Genomic DNA, 25489 nt, shown 5'->3' on the forward strand with positions numbered 1-25489 from the left:
TTGGGGGGGCATACTGGGATTTTTTAAGAAAATATTTCTCGTATTAGTGATGATAGTGTTGTTGATAGTAATGTTCTATGTGATCGCCAAATGCTGCTGCATAGCAGCCTCCAAGGTTTCCCATCCAACAATAGCAACCAAGCCCAATGACGAAGAGAAAGCACTTATGGCTTTTTCCAAGAATGTCTGGTATAGAGGATGATCGATAACTTCATGCCAAAGTTATGATCACAGGAGGGATTATAAGGATTAACAAGTCTCCATTTTGTTATACTGTCATCCATTTTAAAACTTTGTATGACCAAGCTAGAATTCTAATTACTTTTGACATAAAAGCTTGCTATTTGGAAAACATGCTGTTTTCCTTGAATGCCCTTGGCCGCGAGAGTTTGTACAGAGAAAGCCAAGATATGCAACTATCTTATATTGTCTGTGACCTAGAACGTCTGGACCACAGACTATTAGCACAATATTGTTGAATATTGTTGAATATCGTAGTCTTATTCTTATCTCGTGAAGGTTAATGACGTGCTTTGCCGTGAAGACAATTTCTGCTTATTTTGCTTGTTCTGTCAATAAACCTGTTACTAGGAAAAGTTTGGTGTATACCTACGAGCGGATCCCTGATTGGCTACTCCACAGGGCGCCACCCCAACTGTTTCAGCATATAACCTGTTGTAATCAAAACATTAAATCGTAATCATTATTCACGTACATCTCGTGTATGTGCCTTGATTATCTCACCAGTGAATGGGACTCCCAAGTTTATCCAGACCACGGCCTAGGCGAGATAGGAAGAGGGAAATCGAGCACCTAACAGAGCAAGGACCTACCTTTACATTATGTATACTTGTTAGTGTGATAGGCGAAAATTCTCCCGAGCAGTGCTCGTTGCTTTTTTGCTATGCGGATTGGTGAGCCCAGGGGGTGTATGGGGGTGTGTCCTGGTTGAGTTACAACGAACAAATGAGGCAGCGGAAGGCACTCAGGCCATCGGTTAGGTGGGACTACAAGGATATCAGCTTGTGGATGAAGTTAATGACTCAGGTGCCGGCCTCTAACACCCCCTTTTGGGGGGGCTGGTGGTGGTGCAGGAACCTCAACACCATCGGCCAGAAAGCCTGATGGATTATGTTGGCAGTTCAGTGAAAGGAACTTCAGATTCGGGGGATCCTGTTTCCGCCACGAATGCTTAGGCTGTGGGAGTTCTTCAGTCACAAAGTGCTTCAAGCAAAACAAAGGTAAGTCCAGTGAGGCTGGCAAGAGGGAGGACTCTGGGGAAGGTGGAAAGGTTATCTCCCTTCCTAAGTAGGTATCCTGACCGCGGCGGCACGGCTTCTTTAACAGGATTTTTCCACAGGTTTTTTGATCCCTTGCACCTTAGCCAGTGTTCCTCCTGTCCCCAATAATTTGTTGTCTGTGAGACTCCACCAGTCAGTGGTGTCTGAAAAACTGGCTAAGGAAGTGGCCTTGGGAAGGATGGCAGGCCCTTTCGAGTGCCCCCCATTGTACGAGCTGATTATCTCTCCATTGGGGGTGGTTCCCAAGAAGGAACCCAATTCCTTGAGGTTGTTCTACCATCTTTCCTTTCCAAAAGGCGTTTCCGTCAATGACGCCATTGACTGAGAGTTTTGTTCCATCTCCTACGCATCCTTTAACAAGGCGGACGCATGGGTTTGTAAGTTCGGCAAGGGGGCTTTCTTGGTGAAAACTGATATTGAGTCAGCTTTCCACCTTCTTCCGGTGCCTCCTAGAAGCTTCCGCTTGTTGGGCTGCAGGTGGGAGGGTCGTTATTTTGTGGATCTCTGTTTGCCCATGGGATGTGCAGTTTCCTGTTCCTTGTTTGAAGCCTTCAGCTCGTTTTTGGAATGGGTGGCGAAGGACGTGTCGGGCTTTCATTCCATAATTCACTACCTAGACGATTTTTTGGTGATCGCCCCTTCGGCAGGCAGGGTGTGCCATACTCTGTTGGCCACTTTGCAGTATGTCTTTGAGTTGTTTGGTGTGCCACTGAAATTTATGGGGATCGTAATTGACATGGTGCTGATGGAAGGGGTCAAGGCTTTGCACCATTATACGCGTTTGTTCAAGGCAAACAAGGACGATTTGTGATTATGGCAGCTGTTCCTTGATCAGTTTAACGGGACGTCCTTGTGGCTGGAAGAGATAGTTTCTACGTGCGACTTGGAGCTGTATACAAATGCAGCCGGGGCAGTCGGTTATGGGGCTATCTTTGGGGGAAAATGGAGTGTGGGCAGATGGCCGGACTCATGACGCAAGGCAATCTGGTATTATTGGGGCTCTTTCCTATAGTGCTGGCGGTTGTAATTTGGCAACAGGAGTTCAGGAATAAATGGGATCACTTTCATTGTGATCATTTGGGGGTGGTACAGGCCATCAACAAAGTTTCTGCGTCTTCCCCCCCCCCCCCCCCCGGTTGTACGGTTCCTTAGGCACCTCATGCTTCAGTGCTTATATCTGAATTGTTATGTTTGTGCTGTACATGTGCCTGGTGTGACCAATGATGTGGCTGATGCGTTGTCTCGCCTACAGTGGGACAGATCCCGAGTGTTGGCACCGGGAGCAGAGCAGCATGCAATACCTTGCTCGGACCACTTGTGACGGCGACCGCTTGTGCTTGGTGCTGGAGTTTATTGGCAGTAATATGGAGGACAGGGTATCTACTTCCAAATTGGGGCAGAAAATGGCCAGCTTGGCCTTTTGGTTTACAGATGTCGGGGGTTGGTGATGTCATTAAGCATGCGTTAGTGAAGAGGGTTTTAAAAGGCTACAGGCGGGGTAAGACCAGCCAGGACCTTGGGTAAGGTTTTCTCATCGGCTTGCAAAATTGAACTTTTTAAGACATATATATTGGCATTTTTTTGGGGCTTTTAGAATTGGAGAGTAAGTGTGCAGGTCTAATCGTGGAGGTGGTGGGTTGGACCTGGCCGATGTGGTTTAGCGGGGTGAGTTAGTTTCTCTTTTCATCAACAGGTCCAAAACTGACTAATGTGGTAAAGGTGCATGGGTTACTTTGGGAGCCATCTGGGGCTCGACTGTTTGCCCGGTGCGGGCGGTTCAGGAGTGGCTCGAGATCAGGGGCTCGGAACCTTTCCTGAAACATCGGGATGGTCCACCTTGTCTATGTTCCAGTTTGAGTCAGTTTTTAAGAAGAGCCTCCTGTTTCCCCGCACAGGACTACTCCTCCCATTCGTTTATAATTGGAGCGGCCACTGAAGCGGCACCTGGGGCTTAGAGGACAAGCTGATACGTCAACTCGGGCGCTGGGAGTCGCAACGTTTCCAGGTTATATGTGCGGCCCCACCTGTTATAAGTGCTATTTGGGGTCCTGGCAGGAATACTCACAGTGTGAGGCAGGGTCAGGTGCTGATTGTCTGTTTTTCTGTTCTTTGGTGTTTTTGTGTTCGGTTCTGTCTTTTAGTGTCAGTGTCGTTGGGTCTATGTTGTAGTGTTTTAACGGAGGTTCATGTTATTTTATGTTTTTGTCTTGTTTTGCAGGTACTGAATGTTTGGTGTGGATCCTGGGCCATTCTTATGTATTTTGGGGGGCTAAGAGGACTGAGGTTAGGCCCGAGGGTCGGCAGTTGGGCTTCTTGAGGGACCAGATTAGGATTAGGTGGATTGGGGTCCCAGGTATGTTGTGGTCGAGGGTTCTCCCAGTAGTGTACTACTATGCCATGTTGGATAGGCCACCCGACGTGCTTCTGCTGCACGTGGGGGCAAATGATTTGGGGCTACAGGCCTCCAGGGAGTTATGCAGGGACATGAATAAATAAAGAAAAAACACTCACATTGCCTCTTCATGGTCCCCAATTGGGGGCGTCGAAGAGGCCATAGTAGAAGGAAACGACAACAGACTGGCGATGGCCAACAGGCAAGTACCGATAAAACAACATATGTAGATGAGACTGCTCAACTATAAATCATCCTGAATGACTATGACAGGACCCTACGTCCGTGGTAAATAGGGGAATTTCTATGTTTTCGGATTCAAATATATCGGGTGCCTCTTCAAACACCTCTATGCCCCCTACTCTTGCTACTGAGCAAGATTCTCAAGCGAATATTGTGGAATGTGTGTATTCCTTAACCAGTTGCCGACCGGCGCACGACGATGTACGTCGACAGCATGGCACGGGCAGGCATATTGGCGTACATGTACGTCCCTTGCCTCCCGCGGGTCGGGGGCCCGATCGGGCCCCCGCCCGGTGCCTGCGGCGGTCGGTTTTCGTCCGGGAGCGATCCGGGACGAGGGGGCGGCCATTCATTCATGGCCACCCCCTCGCGATCGCTCCCGACGAATAGGAATCCCCCATGACATCACTTCCTCTCCTGTAATGTAAACACAGGAGAGGAAGTGATGTATTCTCTCCTCCGTGTCGGTATTTTTCATTCCGACACGGAGGAGAGCGGATCGGTGAGTTGCACCAACACTCTACACACACAGTAGAACATGCCAGGCACACTCACACCCCCCCGATCACCCCCCCAATTACCCCTGCCCCCCAGTCACAGTGACACCAATGTCATTTTTTTTTTTTTTGCATTGGTGTCATTTGTGACTGTAATAACTGTTAGGGCAGTTAGGGTTAGCCCCCTTTAGTTCTAATGTACCCCCCTAACCCCCCCAATAAAGGTTTAACCCCGTGATCACCCCCCGTCGCCAGTGTCACTAAGGCTGGGTTCACATTGCAGCGGTTTATGAGAACGAATGTGATTCGCACCGCACTGCAGTGCAAATCACATCCGATCTCTGTGCGATTCGAGTTCAGCCATTCGCCGCACCCGCCACACCCGCCGCACCCGCCGCAAATTCGCACGGGACCCTTTTTTTGGCCCGCAGCAGAATCGGATCGCATGGGTGTTCACACCATGCGATCCGAGTTTGCAGATCGCACTGCGATATGCGAACTGATCTGGGGGTGTCAGTAACATTTCACTGACACTCCCAGCAGTCCGCATAGGGCAGTGTGAACTGCCGCCGGGAGGCATGCGATGCGGGAACCCACCGCGGATTTGCGGCGTTTCCGCATCGCTCCAGTGTGAACCCAGCCTAATAAGCGATCATTTTTCTGATCGCCGTATTAGTGTCACAGGTGACGCTAGTTAGGCAGGTAGGTATTTAGGTTCGCCGCAGCTTTTTATAGCGCCAGGGACCCCCATATACTACCGCATAAAGCCCCCTGATTGCCCCCTAGTTAACCCTTTCACCAGTGATCACCATATAACTGTTACAGGTGACGCTGGTTGGTTAGTTATTTTTTTATAGTTTCAGGGCACCCGCCATTTATTACCTAGTCTCACTAGTGTACCCCTAAATTTAGGGGTGTCTACTTTCCAAAATGGGGTCATTTGGGGGGGGTTTGTGCCATCTTGGCATTTTATGGCCTTCAAAACTGTAACGCCCTTAGAAAGCCTGAAGGCGGTGCTTGGTTTTCGGGGCCCCGTACGCGGCTAGGCTCCCAAAAAGTCCCACATATGTGGTATCCCCGTACTCAGGAGAAGCAGCAGAATTTATTTTGGGGTGTCATTTCACATATGCCCATGGCATGCGTGAGCAATATATCATTTAGTGACAACTTTGTGAAAAAAAAAAAAAAGTTTGTAATTTTCCCGCAACTTGTGGCAAAATATAAAATATTCCATGGACTCAACATGCCTCTCAGCAAATAGCTTGGGGTGTCTACTTTCTAAAATGGGGTCATTTGTGGGGGTTTTGTGCCATCTTGGCATTTTATGGCCTTCAAAACTGTAATAGGTAGTGAGAAGTGAACTCAAAAATTTACGCCCTTAGAAAGCCTGAAGGCGGTGCTTGGTTTTCGGGGCCCCGTACGCGGCTAGGCTCCCAAAAAGTCCCACATATGTGGTATCCCCGTACTCAGGAGAAGCAGCAGAATTTATTTTGGGGTGTCATTTCACATATGCCCATGGCATGCATGAGCAATATATCATTTAGTGACAACTTTGTGAAAAAAAAAAAAAAAAGTTTGTAATTTTCCCGCAACTTGTGGCAAAATATAAAAAATTCCATGAACTCAACATGCCTCTCAGCAAATAGCTTGGGGTGTCTACTTTCTAAAATGGGGTCATTTGTGGGGGTTTTGTGCCATCTTGGCATTTTATAGCCTTCAAAACTGTAATAGGTAGTGAGAAGTGAACTCAAAAATTTACGCCCTTAGAAAGCCTGAAGGCGGTGCTTGGTTTTCGGGGCCCCGTACGCGGCTAGGCTCCCAAAAAGTCCCACATATGTGGTATCCCCGTACTCAGGAGAAGCAGCAGAATTTATTTTGGGGTGTCATTTCACATATGCCCATAGCATGTGTGAGCAATATATCATTTAGTGACAACTTTGTGTAAAAAAAAAAAAAAAAATTTTTTTTTGTCATTATTCAATCGCTTGAGGCAAAAAAATAAAATATTCAATGGGCTCAACATGCCTCTTATCAATTTCCTTAGGGGGTCTACTTTCCAAAATGGGGTCATTTGGGGGGGTTTTGTACTGCCCTGCCATTTTAGCACCTCAAGAAATGAGATAGGCAGTCGTAAACTAAAAGCTGCGTAAATTCCAGAAAACGTACCTTAGTTTGTAGATGTGACAACTTTTGCGCAAACCAATAAATATACAATTATTGACTTTTTTTTTACCAAAGACATGTGGCTGAATACATTTTGGCCTAAATGTATGACTAAAATTGAGTTTATTGGATTTTTCTAATAACAAAAAGTAGAAAATATCATTTTTTTTCAAAATTTGCGGTCTTTTTACGTTTATATCGCAAAAAATAAAAATCGCAGAGGCAATCAAATACCATCAAAAGAAAGCTCTATTTGTGGGAAGAAAAGGACGCAAATTTTGTTTGGGTACAACATTGCATGACCGCGCAATTACCAGTTAAAGCAGCGCAGTGCCAAAGTGTAAAAAGACCTCTGGTCATTTACCAGCAAAATGGTCCGGTCTGAAAGTGGTTAATAGCATCACTAAAATCCTAAAAAAAGACCATACTTTAGACGGTTCTAAATTACAAATTGTTAATTTGTTATTCCATTCCCTTAGTGAAGCGGAAATGAAGTCCTGCAGCTGGGGTTAAGCTTCTGTCCTAAATCAACAATAGGTGCCGCCCATATTGTGTTTCCAGCATGATGGGATCATGCTGGAAATCACTGCTGTGAGCTGTGCTTCTTGCGCTCGCCGCCCCCACAAGATGCCATGCATCCATAGGAATGCATTGGGAGCAGCTCGCGGGAGGAGCGACATAGCTTGCGGGTGTCAATCTCGCCGCTAACAGCGGCGAGATTGACACAATATCTGCGGCACCCACTGTACAAAAAATACTTTTGATATTGTTAAGGATCTATATCTTTTTGCTAGAAAATTAACATACAAATTTATGTTTGATGCCGACAAACAAGGGAGGATCACTAGTTCCTCTGATCAGGAGATTTGGAAGGATCTTTCAGTTGCCGAGTTTCGAGCAATGAGAGATTTGGTCCTCCTTTTGGAGGAAAATGATAATAATTCAGTACAGGAAGAAGAGCCTGAATCCAAAGAGGCCATTGGCCTTTGGATACAGACTACACAATATCAAAATGAATTGAAGTCCTTAGGCATTGCTGTTAAAAAGAAATCTACCCAGTTTCGATTGCTGCTTACAAATTCGAATGTTTCGACCTTTTTTGTTCAAACAATCAGGGACATCGAATGCTCAGTCTCTAAGAAACTGGGCAGCCACAACCTGAGTTACACCCATAAGACTGCACATGACAATTTAAGCAGACTCTCCTCCCTGGTGATCAAGCCCTCCGACAAGGGAGTAATGTGGTAGTTTTAGATGAACTACAATATAGGAATATGTGTTGGGATATACTCAAGAACAGAGAATGGCATAAACCCATTTCAGAAAATATTATCACCAAATTTAACCAGGAATGTAACAATATCATACATTCTGCTTCGTCTGATGGCTTGATCACCAGGGAGATTTGAGGGTATACAGGTGCGGTTCCCAAGGAGGGAACCGCAGTAGGTAAAATTCTTTGTCTGCAATGAAGGTTAGGCGATCCGTCTCCGGGAGTTGGAGAAGGAATTATGGATGTTTTTGAGAGCGGATGGGGTTCCTTTGAGTGCAGAGAGGATTGATCTTTGGTTTCTGGGCCTGCAAGATGGTATGCAGCAAGCCCTGAGGGTGTGGCGGGCCGCCCAGGCCTGAGGTTTCACGCCGAACGTCTATGGCAGAGGTCGTAGGATTTTTGAAGGCAGGGATGGTTATATTCTTTGGAGAATGATGGGTTGGGCCCATCTCTGGTATGGGTGTACCTGCCCTAATGAGGGCGGAAGTAATAGTTGTATCGGCTGGCGAATTTGTCAAACAATTGTCCCAGAGCTGGCGTAAGTTACGACTGGAGACCATGAAAAAGGCAAGGTGGTGCCAGATACAGATAGGTGAATCAGTCAAGGGTGCCTTCAAAAATCCTATGCAGTTTAATTTCAAGACAGATAGGTTATGATATGTTTTTTGCTGTGTATTACCATTTATTATTAGGTATTAAAGTGTTTTTGTTATGGTTGGTTTTTATGTAATAAAAGGCTGCTATGGCCATTTTAAAACCAGAAAAACAAGTTGTCTGGCTTAATTATTGGTATAAGATAGGGTGGTATTTGGGTATTTGGAAGAATGGCATACAGCCGATACTTGGGCAATACCCCAGGCAAGTGTAAAAATTAAAAAAATTCAAGTAAAATAAACAATAAAAGTCGCGTCCGCATATGTAAACGCCATTCAAACCACAAATGTGAGGTATCACAGCGTGCGTTAGCGCAAGAGCAACAATTCTAGCACTAGACCTCATCTATAACTCTAAACTGGTAACCTGTAAAAAAATTTCAAGCATCGCCTATGGAGATTTTTAAGTACCAAAGTTTGGTGCCATTCCACAAGTGTGCGTAATTTTAAAGCGTGACATGTTGGGTTTCTATTTACTCTGCTTCGCTACGCAAGCCCGCCTTACCCTCTCGTCGACATATTTGTGGTGTAACTACACTGACACGGACTTGAGTCTAATTTGCTTATCGCCACATAGTGACCGCTGGTGACGCTGCTGCCCCATCATATGCATTCAATTTTCTTCTTCTTTATTCTTTATTTATTTAATCTCTCTTTTTTTTTTATTATATCAAATATACAAAATTTTTCAGTATACCCACACTTATCTTATATTCCCCCTCTCCCTCTCTGATCCCCCTCCCCCTCCCTTCCCCCTCCCTCTCCCTCCCTCTCTCTCTCTCTCTCTCTCTCCCTCCCCCTTCCAACTCCATCTCTCCCCCTAGGTCTCGCCCATTATAATGTGCTCCCTTGTCTTTTTAAATTCCAACCATCTTCCGCAGATACTATGAAAAACTTCCAGTTGGTCTTCACTGCTATGTATTGTTTCCTCCATTGATCTTAACCACTCAATTTTTTCTATCCAATCCTTCATAGATGGTGGTTCAGAGGGTTTCCATCTCTTTGGTATTAAACTCTTGGCTGCGTTCAACAAATGGGGGACCAGTGTTTTTTTATATTCCGTTAATGTTTTGTCAGTATCATGAAACAGGCACGTCCACGGTTCCTTCCTTACTTGTTCTCCTGTTATCTGGAAAATATTATCTATTATCCTCTCCCAATATGTCTGGATCTTTCCGCATTCCCACTATAAATGTGCAAAGGTTCCCAGCATATTACAGCCCCTCCAGCACATTGCTGATGTGTCTGCTCTACTCCTCTGAGCTCTCTGTGGGACAAAATACCATCTTGCCAGTAATTTATAAGACATCTCCACTGTCCTATTATCCCTAGAGGTTGTGCAAACTATTCTCAAAATCCTATTTCTATGTTCCCTATCCCCCAAAGTGCCCAGCTACTACTCCCATTTCTTCAGGAATGGGGGTTCCCTTGTTTCCTCTTCCTCCCCTAATATTTTGTATATTTTGGACATGCTCTGTCTTAAACATCTCGGGGAGGAGAGCAATCTCTCCATAGGTCTTAAATCCCCGGCCCCCCCCGAAGTGGTCAGGGGAGTGTCTGTATAAAGTGCTGAATTTGTGCATATCTCCAACTATCTAATTGCCTATTGCCCCATTTTTGTCTTATTTCACCTAAAGTGCAAATTCTATCTTCATTCATCATCTTTTTTGCCCACCTAGTAAAATATATATATTCATCCTTCCCTGGTTTAAAATAACTCATATCTAGTAAAGGAATTAATGGTGAATTAAATTTCCAGTGATTTAATTTTCCCACTTTATCCCATATTTTAAATACATTTATTGTTAATGGGTTTGTGCTATCTGCTAATTCGCGATGTGCTCGTGGAATCCAAATCCTTTTCCCTAAGTCTACTCTACTTTGTGCTTTCTCTATATTAACCCACCCTTTATCTCCCTTATTGTGTACCCATCCCATTATTCGTGAAATTACCACTGCCTGGTAATATCTCCTAAAATTCAGAGCAGCTAGACCTCCCTCTAACTTCCCCCTTTCAAGTGTTGCGTATGAAATTCTGGGGTTCTTACGCCCCCAGATAAATTTTATTACCAAAGTTCTCAATTTAGTGAAAAACTCTTGAGGGACTTTTATTGGGATCATTTGGAATACATATTTTAATTTTGGTAATATAAAAATTTTCTACGCATTTATCCTCCCTATTAACGAGAGGGGTTTATGTCTCATGTGTCTTAAACACTCCTTAACTCTATTCAATATAGGCAGGTAATTGACCGCGTACGCAGACGACAGTGATGCCATAAGTCTTATACCCAAGTACCCCAACTCCTCCTTACACCAAATAAAGGGAAGGAGGATTGGAGTATCTTTTGTTCTTTCTTCAGCACTGTTATGTTCAGGATTTCCCTTTTTTGATATGTTAATCTTAAAATTTTTCAACTTCCCATATCTACAGATTTCTTTAATTATATTAGGCATGGTCATCCTGGGGTCTGACACATAAAATAATATGTTGTCTGCATACGTGGATACCTTATACTTCTCTTCATCTATTTTCACCCCTCTTATATCTTTATTTTTCCTAATTGCAACTAATAAGGGCTCTAGGGCTAGAACAAAAAATATTGGGGACAGGGGACACCCCTGTCTTGTGCCATTGTATAGCTCCAAAACCGGGGAGAGATTTCCATTAATTTTTATTTTTGCTGTCGGAAGGGAATAAAATGCCTTTATCTATCTCAGCATTTTCTCTTTTAACCCCAGATGTCTCAGCGTTCCTATCATGAAGCCCCAGTCAACCCTGTCAAATGCCTTCTCGGCATCCACTGATAACAGGGCGACCGGGGCTTCTCTCCTTTCTGCCTCATATATCACCATTAAGGTTTTAAGGCAGTTGTCCTTTCCCTCTCTCCCTGTGACAAACTCTGTTTGATCTTTGTGAACCCACTGAGGTAGCAATGGTTTTAGCCTTCCCACGATCACTTTTGAAAATATCTTCATGTCTGTGTTCAGTAAGGAGATTGGTCTGTAACTCTCTGGCCCCGCTGGGTCCTTACCTTCCTTTAGTATCAGAGTTATATAGGCCATTAATGCATCTCCCCTAAGTTTTTCCCCTTCTGCTACTGCATTCATATAGTCACAAAGCTTGGGTACCAATATCTTTTTGAACCTCTTGTAATACAAAATAGGGTAACCATCCGGACCCAGGCTCTTCCCCACTGCCATCCCCCTTACTGCCCTCGCCACTTCCTCTTCCGTTATTGGAGCCTCCAAGAGCTCCAATTCTTCCTCTGGAACTCCAGGTAGGTCTAGCTCCCTCAGATACTCTAGAATATCATTCTTATTTCTTCTATTCCCTTCCTCCTGCCCTACCCTATATAGCTGACTATAGAAACTGTGAAAAACCGTTGCTATTTCAGGGGTAGTATGCATCATTTCCCCTTTTCCATTTATAATTTTGACAATGAAGGACGCATTTATTTTGTCCCTGACTATTTTCGCCAACCATTTCCCCGATTTATTCCCCTCTTGATATCTTACTCTATCTACCATATGGAAGACTTGTTTCCTCTCTTGATCCATGAGTTCTTCCAGTTCTTCTTTTTTATTTTTCAACTCCACCTTCTCTGGTATCCCCCTCGGTCTCGTTTGTTGCTCTAATTCCAATATTTCCTTACAAAGATCCTGCATTCTTTTCCCTTTTTCTTTTTTTTCCCCAGATCCGATACTTATTAAAATGCCTCTTATATATACTTTATCGGTTTCCCATATTGTACCTTTTGAAACCTCTGGGGTTTAATTTCTAAGGAAGAACTCCTCTAACTCCTGCTCAATTTTATTTCTTATCTCAGGATCCTGAATCAAAGCTTTATTAAGTCTCCATGTTTTTCTCTTGACTGGGTCTGTTGATACCTCTAAGGCCGCGTACACACGCGCGGACTGTTTGCCCAACCTTGTTCGTCAAACAGTTTCGGCAAACAGTCCGCTCAAAATTTGCATGAGCGGACTTGCCCACACACGAGCGGACTGTTTGACGAACAAGGTTGGGCAAACAGTTCGCTCAACTTTTGAAATGAACGGACTCGCCCACGTAAGGAGGAGGCAAATCCGCCCATTTCGAGCGCGTGTACAGGTAGGCGGGGCCCGCGAAGGAGACGTCGCGGGCTCCGCCGCCTGGAATGGGCTTAAAGGGGAACCCCAACGCCGAAAAAAATCGGCGTGGGGGTTCCCCCAAAGTCCACACCAGACCCTTGTCCGAGCACGCTACCCGGCCGGCCAGGAAAGGGGGGCAAGCGAGCGCGCCCCCCCTCCTGAGCCGTACCAGGCCGCGTGCCCTCAACATGGGGGGTGCCTTGGGGAAGGGGGGGCCGCGCGGCCCCCCCACCCCAAAGCACCTTGTCCCCATGTTGATGAGGACAAGGGCCTCTTCCCGACAACCCTGGCCGTTGGTTGTCGGGGTCTGCGGGCGGGGGGCTTATCGGAATCCGGGAGCCCCCTTTAAGAAGGGGGCCCCCGGATACCGGCCCCCCACCCTATGTGAATGAGTATGGGGTACAATGTACCCCTACCCATTCACCTGTGAAATAAAGTACAAAAAAAAACACAACACAGGGAAAAAATATTTTATTGCACAGCTCCGGGGGTCTTCGGGGGTCTTCTCGCCGGACTCCTCCGCTATCTGTGTGTAGCTCTTTTACTAGCGGAGGAGTCCGGCTTTCTTCCTCCCCGCCGCCGGCCTCTTCTCCCAACTTCGGGGGTCTTGTCCCCCTCTTCGGTTCTTCTGCCGGGCCACCGCGCCTTCTTGTAGCTCTTTTACAGGCGGTGGCCCGGTCTTCTGTCGCCGCTGTCGTCGCCGCCGCCGCCGCCTTCCGTTCTTGTTCTTCTTCTTCTTCTTCTTCTTCTCCTGGAGATGTTGACTCGACGAGCTCTCCGGCCGGAATGCCAGAGCCGCGCTGTGCGGTCACTTATATAGTGACAATGGGGCGGTGTCACATGGTATATGTCACATGGGTTGGTCACATGGGTTGATGTCACATGGGGACTATGACATCGTAAGGGGGCGGGGTCACCATGTGACCAACCCATGTGACATATACCATGTGACACCGCCCCATTGTCACTATATAAGTGGCAGCGGAGCGTGTCCCTGGCATTCCGGCCGGAGAGAGCGACGTGTCAACATCTCCAGGAGAAGAAGAAGAAGAAGAAGAACAAGAAGAACAAGAAGAAGAACGGAAGGCGGCGGCGGCGGCGACGACAGCGGCGACAGAAGACCGGGCCACCGCCTGTAAAAGAGCTACAAGAAGGCGCGGTGGCCCGGCGGAAGAACCGAAGAGGGGGACAAGACCCCCGAAGTTGGGAGAAGAGGCCGGCGGCGGGGAGGAAGAAAGCCGGACTCCTCCGCTAGTAAAAGAGCTACACACAGATAGCGGAGGAGTCCGGCGAGAAGACCCCCGGAGCTGTGCAATAAAATATTTTTTCCCCTGTGTTGTGTTTTTTTTTGTACTTTATTTCACAGGTGAATGGGTAGGGGTACATTGTACCCCATACTCATTCACATAGGGTGGGGGGCCGGTATCCGGGGGCCCCCTTCTTAAAGGGGGCTCCCGGATTCCGATAAGCCCCCCGCCCGCAGACCCCGACAACCAACGGCCAGGGTTGTCGGGAAGAGGCCCTTGTCCTCATCAACATGGGGACAAGGTGCTTTGGGGTGGGGGGGCCGCGCGGCCCCCCTTCCCCAAGGCACCCCCCATGTTGAGGGCACGCGGCCTGGTACGGCTCAGGAGGGGGGGCGCGCTCGCTCGCCCCCCTTTCCTGGCCGGCCGGGTAGCGTGCTCGGACAAGGGTCTGGTGTGGACTTTGGGTGAACCCCCACGCCGATTTTTTCCGGCGTTGGGGTTCCCCTTTAAGCCCATTCCAGGCGGCGGAGCCCGCGACGTCTCCTTCGCGGGCCCCGCCTACCTGTACACGCGCTCGAAATGGGCGGACTTTCCGAGCGGGAACAGTCCGCTCATTTCGAAAGTACAGCGGACAAGCCCACACACGGGCGGACTGTTCGCTCAAACACAGTTTCAGCGGACAGTTTTTCGGAATTTCCGAAAGACTTTGTCCGTCCAACTGTCCGCTGAAACTGTCCGCTGAAAGCCCACACACGAGCGGACTGTCCGCCCAAACACTGTTCAGCGGACAAGGTTGGGCGAACAGTCCGCCCGTGTGTACGCGGCCTAACTGTACCATTGCTGGGGCATGGTCAGACAGGGTAATAGATTGTATTCCTATAATTTTAAGTGCAGGGAGCATTTGATGTTCAATCAGCACATAATCGATTCTAGAGTATGTCCCATGTACCGCCGAGTAGTACGTATAATACCTACTGTTTGGTTGTTTAATTCTCCAAACATCTACTAACTGGTATTCCAGTAATAAAGGTTTTATCCTATTTTGTCTTAATGTTGTCCAACGGTAGCCCCCGACAAGGATTCCATCAGTGGGTCAACGCACATATTTAGATCTCCTGCTACTATTAGTTTGCCTTTTTTAAACTCTGCCAGTAAACCCAGAACCTTCCTCAGATACCTATCTGGATCTCTATTCGGCGAGTAGATGTTCGCTATGGTGTATTCCCCATCAAATATTTTTCTTCTTACAAACAGATATCTCCCTTCTGGGCCAACTACTTGCTTCTCTATTTCAAACCTTATACTTCTATCAAATCCTATTGCCACTCCCTTGCATAACTGGATGTAGAGTCCCAATAAAACCATGTGGGGTACCGCCAAGAGGACAATCTCCCTCCTGCTTCATGTGACATATGTGTTTCCTGAAGACATATTCCGTTCGCCCCATAGAGCTCTAATTCCTTAAACACCCTGAATCTTTTTTGGGGGGGTATTTATACCCTTAACATTATATGTTATCAATTTTAACACAGTCATGTATCATCTAAGCCCTCCTCCTCCTCCCCTCGGGGGACCCAAATGGTCTCTCCCTGTCAGAGAATCTGCACCGAGAGAGGGAGGGGGGTGAGAGAGAGAAAGAAAGTATTCCCAATTTGAGAGAGAGAGAGAGTATTCACCCCTATCCGCACCCCCAACCCCCCTCCCCCCCCCCTCTCCTCTATTTAGAGGAGTGAACAAATTCCAAGTTTGTTCATTGCTTGGGCACCCCAACGTCCAGCTGGTCGGCGTCTGATTTCCCAGAATTCTTTGGGTGAGCCTCCCCGATCACGGTCCGCCGAGGCACCCCCCTCCCACCACCCTCCCCGCCTGCCCGGGCCCCGAGCCCCCCTCTATCCAGGAGGTGAGTCTTGATGTTTACTCCCTATCTCTCACCCCCTCCTCTGGATCTGTAACCATTGCGTACCACTTGGGCTCTCCCCCCTCCCCTCCTCCCACCCCGGTAATGCCTCTGTGAATCTTAGAACCACAGAGCGTCCATCTCTCTTACCCCTGAGGCACACTGGAAATCCCCATTGATAGGGGATATTCAGTGACCTAATTTGTTCTGGTCATACTAATTAATTCTCTCTTCTACCTCCTTGACTCTACCCAGCACTTGCCCTATATCCGCCCTTACAGCCGCAATATCCAGTTTTAATGAAGTTTCCACTTTGGCCAGTGCTTCCGTGAATATTTCTCTTACTAGGCTTAGATTTGCTTGTGGCTCCTCTGTCCCCAGTCCACCTTCTATTGCGGGAGATGTCCCTCCTATCCTTTTCTGTTCTTCCCTTCTTTTAACCTTATCTTCTTCCTGGCCACTGTCCCTCCCATCCTGGTACGCGTACATATATCCTTAGTTTTTTATACTCCAGGCCCCTCCCCCATCTCTCTAGGTTTACTGGGTCCAGCTCCAGACTTCCTTAAAGTTGTCTGTCTGGGGGTTTCCTGGCTGTTCTCCGTCAGGCTTATTTCCCCAACCATGTACCGTTGAATCCTCCCCGCGCTAACGGTCCCTGGCCCCATTTTTTTATTTGCCTTCCCCCGCATTCTCTTCTGTCCCCACCACTAATTACTTGACTTTTAAGCCAGGTAGGGAGAGGGAGTGGGGCGGGGGAGGGGACAAGAGCCCCAACAAGTAAGGCTACATGACAGTCCAGTCTATCTCCACCCCGCCCAGCGGACCGTATTTCAGGGATTGATTTTAATCTGCTTCCTTCAATACCATCTCACTTAGGCGATTTCGTTAGCGGTAAACAGGGCACCGATCTCCTACGTTGGGGAGTATTTATTTCTCTACTGACTAATTCTTACGCTGCAGTGCCCCCCAATCCCAGCCCTTTTTCCTCACTGCACCGACCCCTTTGCATTCTATCCATCATCCGCTGTTCATTTGTTTATTTAGGAGGACAGTGTGTATATGAACAGTTCTCAAAAAATTAGCTATACCGCCTCCTGTTGGTCAGTCCCCATGTACAAGTTCGCAGGCAGATTAAAAATAGAAGGGCGGAGGGAGGGAACGGGAGGGGGGAACCGACCTCCACCCAGGTCCGAAATCTCCCCCACTATTTTGGCTTTATCTATGCTCCAACGACACACAAACGACATTCCAGCCAGCTTAGTCGGTGAGGAACATGTTTAACAGTCTCTGGGATTGGAGGGTATCTATTCCTTAATTGATATATATCAGTCGCTCCTTCCGCTGTGTCACCTCAGCCAGGGCTCTGGTTTAATGCTCCCTTCAAAACTCATCCACAGATCCCCCAGGCAGTCCGCACAACACCCCAATGCTAGATTGTGTCAGGCAGCTACACAAACAGATAGTAACCTTCTCCAGCTGTTGTTACCTATGCAGCCACTGTCATTTTTGCTTAGTCCACAACCATCCATCCGTATGAGGAGCAAGAAGAGCATGTATACATCAGATATTGTCACCACTTTGCAGTATACATTACCGCCTCCAGCCCGGCCAGCATGGGATAGAGCTTCCACTGTGTTGTCTCTCCGACTTCTTACTCACAGACTCTGCTCCACTGGTTCATTCAGCGTTATGCTCCACTAAACACACATGGTGGGGAGGGGGAGAAGGAGAGAGGTTCATTACCGATCCCGCCAATCCACCGCTCAGCCGTAGACACTGGACCTGCTCTCTCGGTCTATGCGTCCTCACGGCATGGCTCCGGGATGCGTATCATCCCTCTGAGGGCATCCATTCGGCCCGTGCAGACCGTCAGGTGGCGAAGGCGGGGCTCACCTCGCCGCGCGCCCGCTACGTGCTGGCGGCTCCTCCCATTCCCATACCATTTCTATTCACTACATTCCTTAAGAACCTGCAGGATGGCCGCTATTTACTCTGCTTAACATCATCTTTCACATTATACAAAAACATTGGGCTAACTTTACTGTTTTGTTATTTTTTTAATTCATAAAACAGTTTTTTCCAAAAAAAATGCATTTGAAAAATTGTTGCACAAATACCACGTGACATAAAAAGTTGCAATTTTATTCCCTAAGGTGTCTTCTAAAAAAACATATCATTTTTGGGGATTCTGAGTAATTTTCTAGCAATGATGATTTTTACATGTAGGAAAAAAGTGCCAGAATAGGCCCGGTATGGAAGGGGTTTTTAAATAAAGCTTGTTCATGGGTTAGTGGAGTGGGCAGAGGCTACACATACAGAACCTACAGAGAGGACCGGATCGAAAATGCAGTGAAGGGGAATGTAGAGGAGGGCCGGACATGACGGTGTGTCGAGTGACACACTAGGGGGTGGAGTTTTGGGAAGAAAGTAGGCGGAACGGAGGAGGGGGAGCGGCCCACATGTAAAGGGGGCAGAGTCAGGAGCGGGCAGTCAGGACGAAAGAACACACGAGGAGGCAGTTTTTTTCCACTGCTCCTCGTATACCTCTCCAAGATGGCGGACGCGACGGCCCTGTTGGAACAGCTGAGGGCGGCTGCGGCATCCTGGGGGCCCGAATGGATCCAGCGACAGGTCGCGGCAGTGTTGGCGGAAGCGGAAGGACGGACGTGCGGGAGATGGCAGCGCGGCAACACACGGCAGGATATCTAGGCCGCCGACCAGGTACTCTCCAGGGGCTGTGGCGGGGCCTTCCCGGTCCAGGAGTCCGAGGGGGGACCTGTCAATTCCACCAGCTAAGCGGAGCCAGCCAGCATTCCCGGCGAGGCCAGGGCGGCCTGCATGCCGCGACCTCATGACGGGGGGCGGGGCCACGGGCCTACATGGCACTGCTTCCCCGGGGGAGTGGGGTGGATGAGGACTTGTGGGTGGGGCGGGAGGCCAGGGACCCCACACAGGTGTCGCCCCCAGCAGCTCTGCACGAGCAGAGGGGGGTCAGTGGCCGGACGCCACGCAGCACGGCGAAAAGAGGGAGGCCGGTGGCGTCAAGGCAGGCCGTGACAAGCCCCTCGATGGGTGGGGCAGCAGGGGGACGTCAGCAGCAGCATCTGGGGGTCATGCTGGCGTTTCGATGGTACTGTGGGTGGGCGGACGCCACCAGGAGACAGTGGACGGGACTTACGCAGCAGGAGTGGTGCCAGGTCACGTGCGCAGAGGGAGGACAACAACGTCACTTGGCCGGCGCTGCGGCGGCTGAGAGTCGGGCCGGGGCACGGAGGCACACGGTGTCCAGGAGCCCCTCTCCTAGGGGGTTGCCGCTTCTCGAGGACCAGGATGGAGGGAGTCGGTCTGAGGGAGAATTGTCGGATGACGAGGAGGAGCCTGGAGGTCGGCACGCGGCAGGGGAGGTCGGCTCAGGGGCTGTTGGAGCGGCGCCTAGTCAGCCCGGTAAGTCCCATGATAATGTTGATTTTGCCAATGTTTTGAAGGGTTTATTGGGTGTGGCTTCTGTAAGGGGGGGGGAGACGGTGCCTCCCGCTACGCTGTTGGCAGGTTCTGTCCAACCGCGGGTGGAGAGTGGGGATACTGTCACGGGTTCCGGGGGTCAGTTGCAGGCCTTGCTGGACAGCCTGTGGGTTTTGGTAGGCCGGTTCGAGGGTGGCCAGGTAAACACACCGGTGGGTACCCCTGGGGGCGGGGCCACGCCTGGAGTGGTGCCGGTCGCCGGAGGAGAGCAGGGCCATTCGGTGACGTCGCCGGTCAAGGCTGCAGCGGAGGCCACGGAGAAGGTGAGTGCACCGGTGTCAAGGTCCACGGAGACGGCAGGGAGAGCCGACATTGTGAGGATCGCGGATGCGGCGCGCTGCGAAGTATATGTGTGCTTCGAGGGACCGTTGGGAGCTCACCTGAAGCAGGAGGTCCGGGACAAAATTTGGAAAGTGGAATATGTGGAGATTTTGTCCCTGTTGCCTCTCGAGAAGTTTAACCTGGACAAGGTCAAGTCGGACGATACGAAGAAGGAGGATGAAGAGAAACAGCGTTGCCGCCTGATTCCGCGTACATTTGCAAATTGGCTGCAAGCCTTCACTATCTTTGCAAGTGTCGTCAGTGAGAAGAACCCCGAACATTGTTCGGCGTTATTTTGTTACATGGACGCCATTGGGGAGGCGTATCGGGTTTATGGGGGCTCGGCATGGCTGCGCTATGATGAGTAGTTTTGTCAGCACAGGGCGGACCGCCTGGCCCTGCGTTGGGACCATAAGGATATTAGCCTCTGGATGATGCTAATGACGTCAGCTCGGACCCCGCCACAGTCCTTTCAAGGGGGGCCAGAGGTAGCAACTCCTCGGGACTTCCGGCCGGAAAAAAATTGGGAGTATGCTGACAGTTCAACGAGGGCTCTTGCAAGTTCGGTGGTGGCTGCAGATTTAAGCATGAGTGTTCAGGATGCGGGAGTGCGCATACCCTCGCCAAGTGTTTCAAGAAAGGAAAGCGTGTCGGGGAGCCTGCATACAAGAGGGACGACTCCAGTGATGCAGGAAAGGATGCAGCCTTTCCTAAATAGGTACCCGGATAGAGCGGCGGCGAGGTTGATCAGCGCTGGATTTCAGGACGGTTTTAGGATCCCGTGTGCATTGACTGTGATTCCCCCGATAGCGAATAATTTGAAGTCGGCTATGCAACACCCGGCGGTGGTCTCTGAAAAATTGGCAAAGGAGGTGTCCTTGGGGAGAATGGCGGGGCCATTCACTCAGGTTCCTTTAGACGATTTAGTGGTGTCCCCGCTAGGGGTGGTTCCCAAAAAGGAGTCGAATAAGTTTAGATTAATTCACCACTTGTCATTCCCGAAAGGGGGTTCGGTGAATGATTTCATCAACCCCGAGGCCTGCACGGTTTCTTATACCTTGTTCGGTGCAGCGGTCCGGTGGGTTAGGCGTTACGGCCAGGGGGCGTTAATGGCTAAGGCCGATGTGGAATCGGCGTTTCGGCTATTACCTGTGCACCCTGACAGTTTTCATTTGCTGGGTTGTTGTTGGCAAGGGAGCTATTACGTGGATAGGTGTTTGCCCATGGGCTGTTCGGTTTCTTGTGCTGTGTTCGAAGCATTTAGTTCCTTTTTAGAGTGGGTAGTGCGGGACGTGGCTGGATTGGATTCCGTCATGCATTACTTGGATGATTTTCTCTGCGTGGGCCCTCCTTCGTCCAATGTGTGTGCGATTTTATTGTCAACGTTGCAACACATGACGGCAAGATTTGGGGTGCCTTTGGCAGCCGACAAAATGGAGGGCCCGCGGATGGAGCTGAGTTTCCTGGGGATTGTGATTTACTCCGTGGCCATGGAGTGCAGGTTGCCGGAAGGGAAGCTCAGGGATTTGCAGGCGGAGATTAGGGCAGTTCATGGTTGTAAGAAGGTTCAGTTACGGGCATTGCAGTCCCTGCTGGGAAAGTTGAACTTCGCTTGCCGTATCATTCCCATGGGAAGGGTCTTCTGTCGTCGGATGTCGGCCTCTACGGCAGGGGTAAGGGCACCTGCGCACTTTATCCGGCTGAGTAGGGAACATAGGGAGGATCTCCGGATTTGATATCAGTTCCTTTCCGAGTACAACGGCAGGTCAGTGTGGATGTCGGGCCCGGTGAGCAACTTCGATGTAGAGTTGGTTACGGACGCCGCGGGATCTACAGGATACGGAGCGTTTTTCCAAGGCCGTTGGAGTGCTGTGCCGTGGCCTCAATCGTGGGTCGAAGCTGGGTTTTTACGGAACTTGGTACTGTTGGAACTTTTTCCGGTGGTGCTGGCTTTAGAATTGTGGGGGCAGGCTTGCCGAAACCTGAAACTGCGGTTGAATTGCGACAACAAGGGCATAGTGCAGGTTATCAATAGCATGTCGGCGTCTTCACAACCTGTCATACGCTTGATGCAACAGTTGGTGTTGCGCTGCTTGCAATTGAATGTCTTTCTCTATGCTGTGCATATTCCAGGAGTGGACAACACCCTAGTTGATTCTTTGTCTCGCTTCCAGTGGGACAAGTTCAGGGCGCTGGCGCCGGAGGCAGACAAAGAAGGAGTACCGTGCCCGGATTGGATTTGGGACTTGGCGTTGGAATCGCCGCGAGGTGGATACAATGGTCAGTGAGTATATCCACGTGGTCGGCGTATCAAAAGGTATGGCAGGAGTGGTTGGAGTTAATTTTGGAGTCGGAGGTCGGCAGGGGCGAGACAGATTTTCGGCTGTTAGTTTTGTACTTTGTTTCCAGGAATATGGAGGCGGGGAAGTCTGCTTCGTCGATAGAAAAGAAGATGGCGGGCATAGCATTTTGGTTTAAACTGCGGGGTATGTTGGATTGGACTAAGGACTTTTGGGTTAAACAAGCCATGAAGGGGTACAGGAAGGGGCACATGAGGCAAGATAAGAGGTGGCCTATTACGTTTGAAAATCTGTTGGCATTAGGGGAACAACTGGAGTCGGTGTGTTCCTCTCTCTACGAGGTTTGTTTGTTTTTGGCCGCGTTTTCGTTGGCCTTTTTTGGGGTGTTTCACATTAGCGAATTGGTGAGCCCTTCCCCGAGGGTGGTGGGCAGATTATCTAGCCAGGATGTGGAGGTGTTTGAGGATAGGGTGTCGGTGCGGCTGCGGAGGTCGAAAACCGATCAAAGGGGAGTGGGGGTTCAGATAGGGTTGTACGCCATTCAGGGATGTGCGGTATGTCCTGTTCGGGCAGTGGGGAGTTTTGCACGAGTGAGGTACCCCGAGACGACGTGATATATCACGAAACGTGTAGAGGGTGTGACACGTTACTTTTTTGCCTCTTAACATCAGTTGGAATAAGGATATAATTGTGGAGAATTGCGCTCGGCCGACGCTTCCCATTATGATATGCCTTTCCTTACAGTAATCTTGTAAATGCATTTCTTCTTTTATTTAATTTTAATAAATGGTTTTACACTATTTGGAGTGCTTCTTTTCCTTCCTATGGTGGACCATTCGCTCTTCTCATTGGAATATTTCTGAACTGTGATCCTGATTGAGAGTGGAACCAGGGCTGGAGGATTAAGGCATATGTATGGTCTGGCCTGACCCCTTAAAGCGTACCTTACTAGGACGTCTGGTAAGGAGCCAATCTTATTTGTTTGGTGGTGGTGCACCTCAGCATGTCCTGTGAGTGGGACTACGAATCAGGAAGCCGAAGTTACCTGTGACATGTGGTGTTTTCTCTATAGTTCACTTTTTTGGTTTCATTTTAAGGACTATAACAAAAGGACACATTGAGATTGTATGTGATTAATTCATTTATTTACACATTATATTTTGCATGTTATTGTATAGTGTGGTACAATAATGTTGTGATCCACTGCACATGCAATCAGTGATACTGTTGTACATGTATTGTTAAACGTGTTTAGTATATGCGATATAATAATTTTGGGATTCACCATATATATAGTGATGTCATTTTATATGTAATATATTTTTTTGCACTATATGAGGTTTATTCTTGAAATAGGGGATATTACATTATAATCACTTATTGTTTTCTATTTAGTTTCCTGGGTGAGGGGCTTATACCCTATTATCAATTATTAGGGATTGCACGGTTCTTCTTGCTTTTTCTTCTCTTACATACGTATATAACTTTTTGGTATATATCAGAACTGCAGCACTATTGATTTTTATACGTTATTCTGTAGCGAAATTTTTCTTCCTTTTTTTCTCTTTGCACGAGTGAGACCTAGTGGAGAGGGTCCTTTCCTGATACATGAGGACGGGTCACACCTGTCGAAGTTCCAGTTTGTGACGGTGCTTCGCAAATGTTTGGGGAAGATGGGCATGGAAAGTTCCGCATACGCTTCACACTCCTTCCACATTGGGGCGGCCACGGAGGCCGCCAGGCGCGGGTTGGATGAGGCGGCGGTGCGTAGGTTGGGTAGATGGGAATCTAAGCGATTCCGCTCTTACATTCGACCTCAGTTGGTTAAAAATTAAAAAAAAATTACTGAATCCCTAAACGGGGGGGGGGGGGGGGGGGGGTGTTGGAGGGCAAGTTGTGGTTGTTATGTTAGTATTGGTTAAGATGCGGGGATACTGTTTGGTTCGCTGACAGTTGGGTTGTGTTTGTCTTTTCAGATGGAGCGCCTACACGCCTCATCTGGATCCTGGGGCACTCATATGTTTGTTGGGGTGTCCGGAGAGGGGACGCAAGACCAGGTGGGAGACAGTTGGGAATCTCTAGGAGGGAGGCGGGGATACGGTGGCTGGGTAGACCGGGCATGTTGTGGGGCAGGGTGGTCCCGGAAGTAGAGAGGTATGCGAGGTTGGACAGGCCGCCGGATGTATTGATTATACATGCTGGGGGCAATGATTTGGGAGTCCAGACTGTCAGGGACCTGATAGCGGACATAAAGTCTGACCTGGTGTACCTGCACCCGGCCTTCACGGATACATTGCTACTATGGTCGGACATGGTGGCACGGACTACTTGGCGGATGGCCCAGTCGGTGTATAGATTTAATAAGGCGAGGATTAGGGTAAATAAAGTGATCGGGTGGTTTCTGGCCTGGTAAGGGGGGATGGTAATTCACCATAGGGAATTGGAGACCAATATGGGTCTCTATTTACAAAGGATGGGGTTCACCTCACAGACGTGGGTATCGACCTTTGGTCTCTGGGGCTTCAAGAGGGTATTCGGGCAGCCCTGCGGGTGTGGAGGTGTCATCAAGGGTTAGGTTTCTGTCAGGGAAATAGGCGTTACCTCGGAAGATACGACCGTGTTAACGCGCGTCAGCGCTCACGAAGACGCAATGTGATTCCCAGAGGAACGCCTGATGTAGCTTCTGTTCAAGTGCGAGTACGCGGGGTAGGACGAACGCATAACGTTACACGTCGTAGGCGTACGAACGCGATGGCGCGCTCACGACGTAACCCAAGCGCCGTGCCTATTTAAACGTTCACCTGACAGGGCCGCATTGCTGGTTTATCGTCAGCTTCTCCTGAGTACCTGTGCCTGTTATCCCTGCTGTCTGATCTCCTGTTTACCGACCCGGCTTGTTTGACCTGCTTCTGCTACTCTCCTGGCTCCGACTTCTGGCTTGTCCCTGATACTCCTTGTCTGCTCCCGGCACCCGACCTCGGCTTGGCTTGGCTCCCGTTTCCTGGTCTCCAGCTCAGGATCCATTGCTCTCACCTCCGGATTGATCTCCCGTGTTTGACCTTCGGCTTGACCCTGCCTTGGACTTCCTTGCACAGTTGCCTCCAGAGACTGTCTACTCAGCTTTCCACCTGCTGCTGCTACCCGGCAACCTGTGCTACTGTGGGCACTGCATCCCTGTGTCACCTTCAGGGTTGTACTGCACTTGGCCGCAAGGGGAGCCCTCTCAGCATCTCGGCCTCCTTACCTCGATATTGACAGTATAAACCAGCCATATGTCAGAGGCCGACAGAGGTAACTCCCCGATAGAGGCCATCCTACGGGAAGTCATGGCCCTTACCCCAGCGATTCAGGGACTCTAAGAGAAATATCTCCGGCTGGAGGAACGTCTGCAGCACCCTCCTGAGTCACCTATCCTCTCTGGCCAAGGTTCTACCACTATAATCTCAACCTCTCCAGAGCCACGAGTCCCTGCACCAGAGTATTTTCATGGGAACCGACGAAAATTTAGGTCCTTCAGGAGCTCATGCTATTTGTACTTCTCCCTGCAGC

The sequence above is a fragment of the Lithobates pipiens genome, unplaced genomic scaffold, assembly GCF_037356315.1.
Source record: "Lithobates pipiens isolate NorthernLeopardFrog02 unplaced genomic scaffold, aLitPip1_a1.2 Scaffold_27, whole genome shotgun sequence".
Lineage (NCBI taxonomy): Eukaryota > Metazoa > Chordata > Amphibia > Anura > Ranidae > Lithobates > Lithobates pipiens.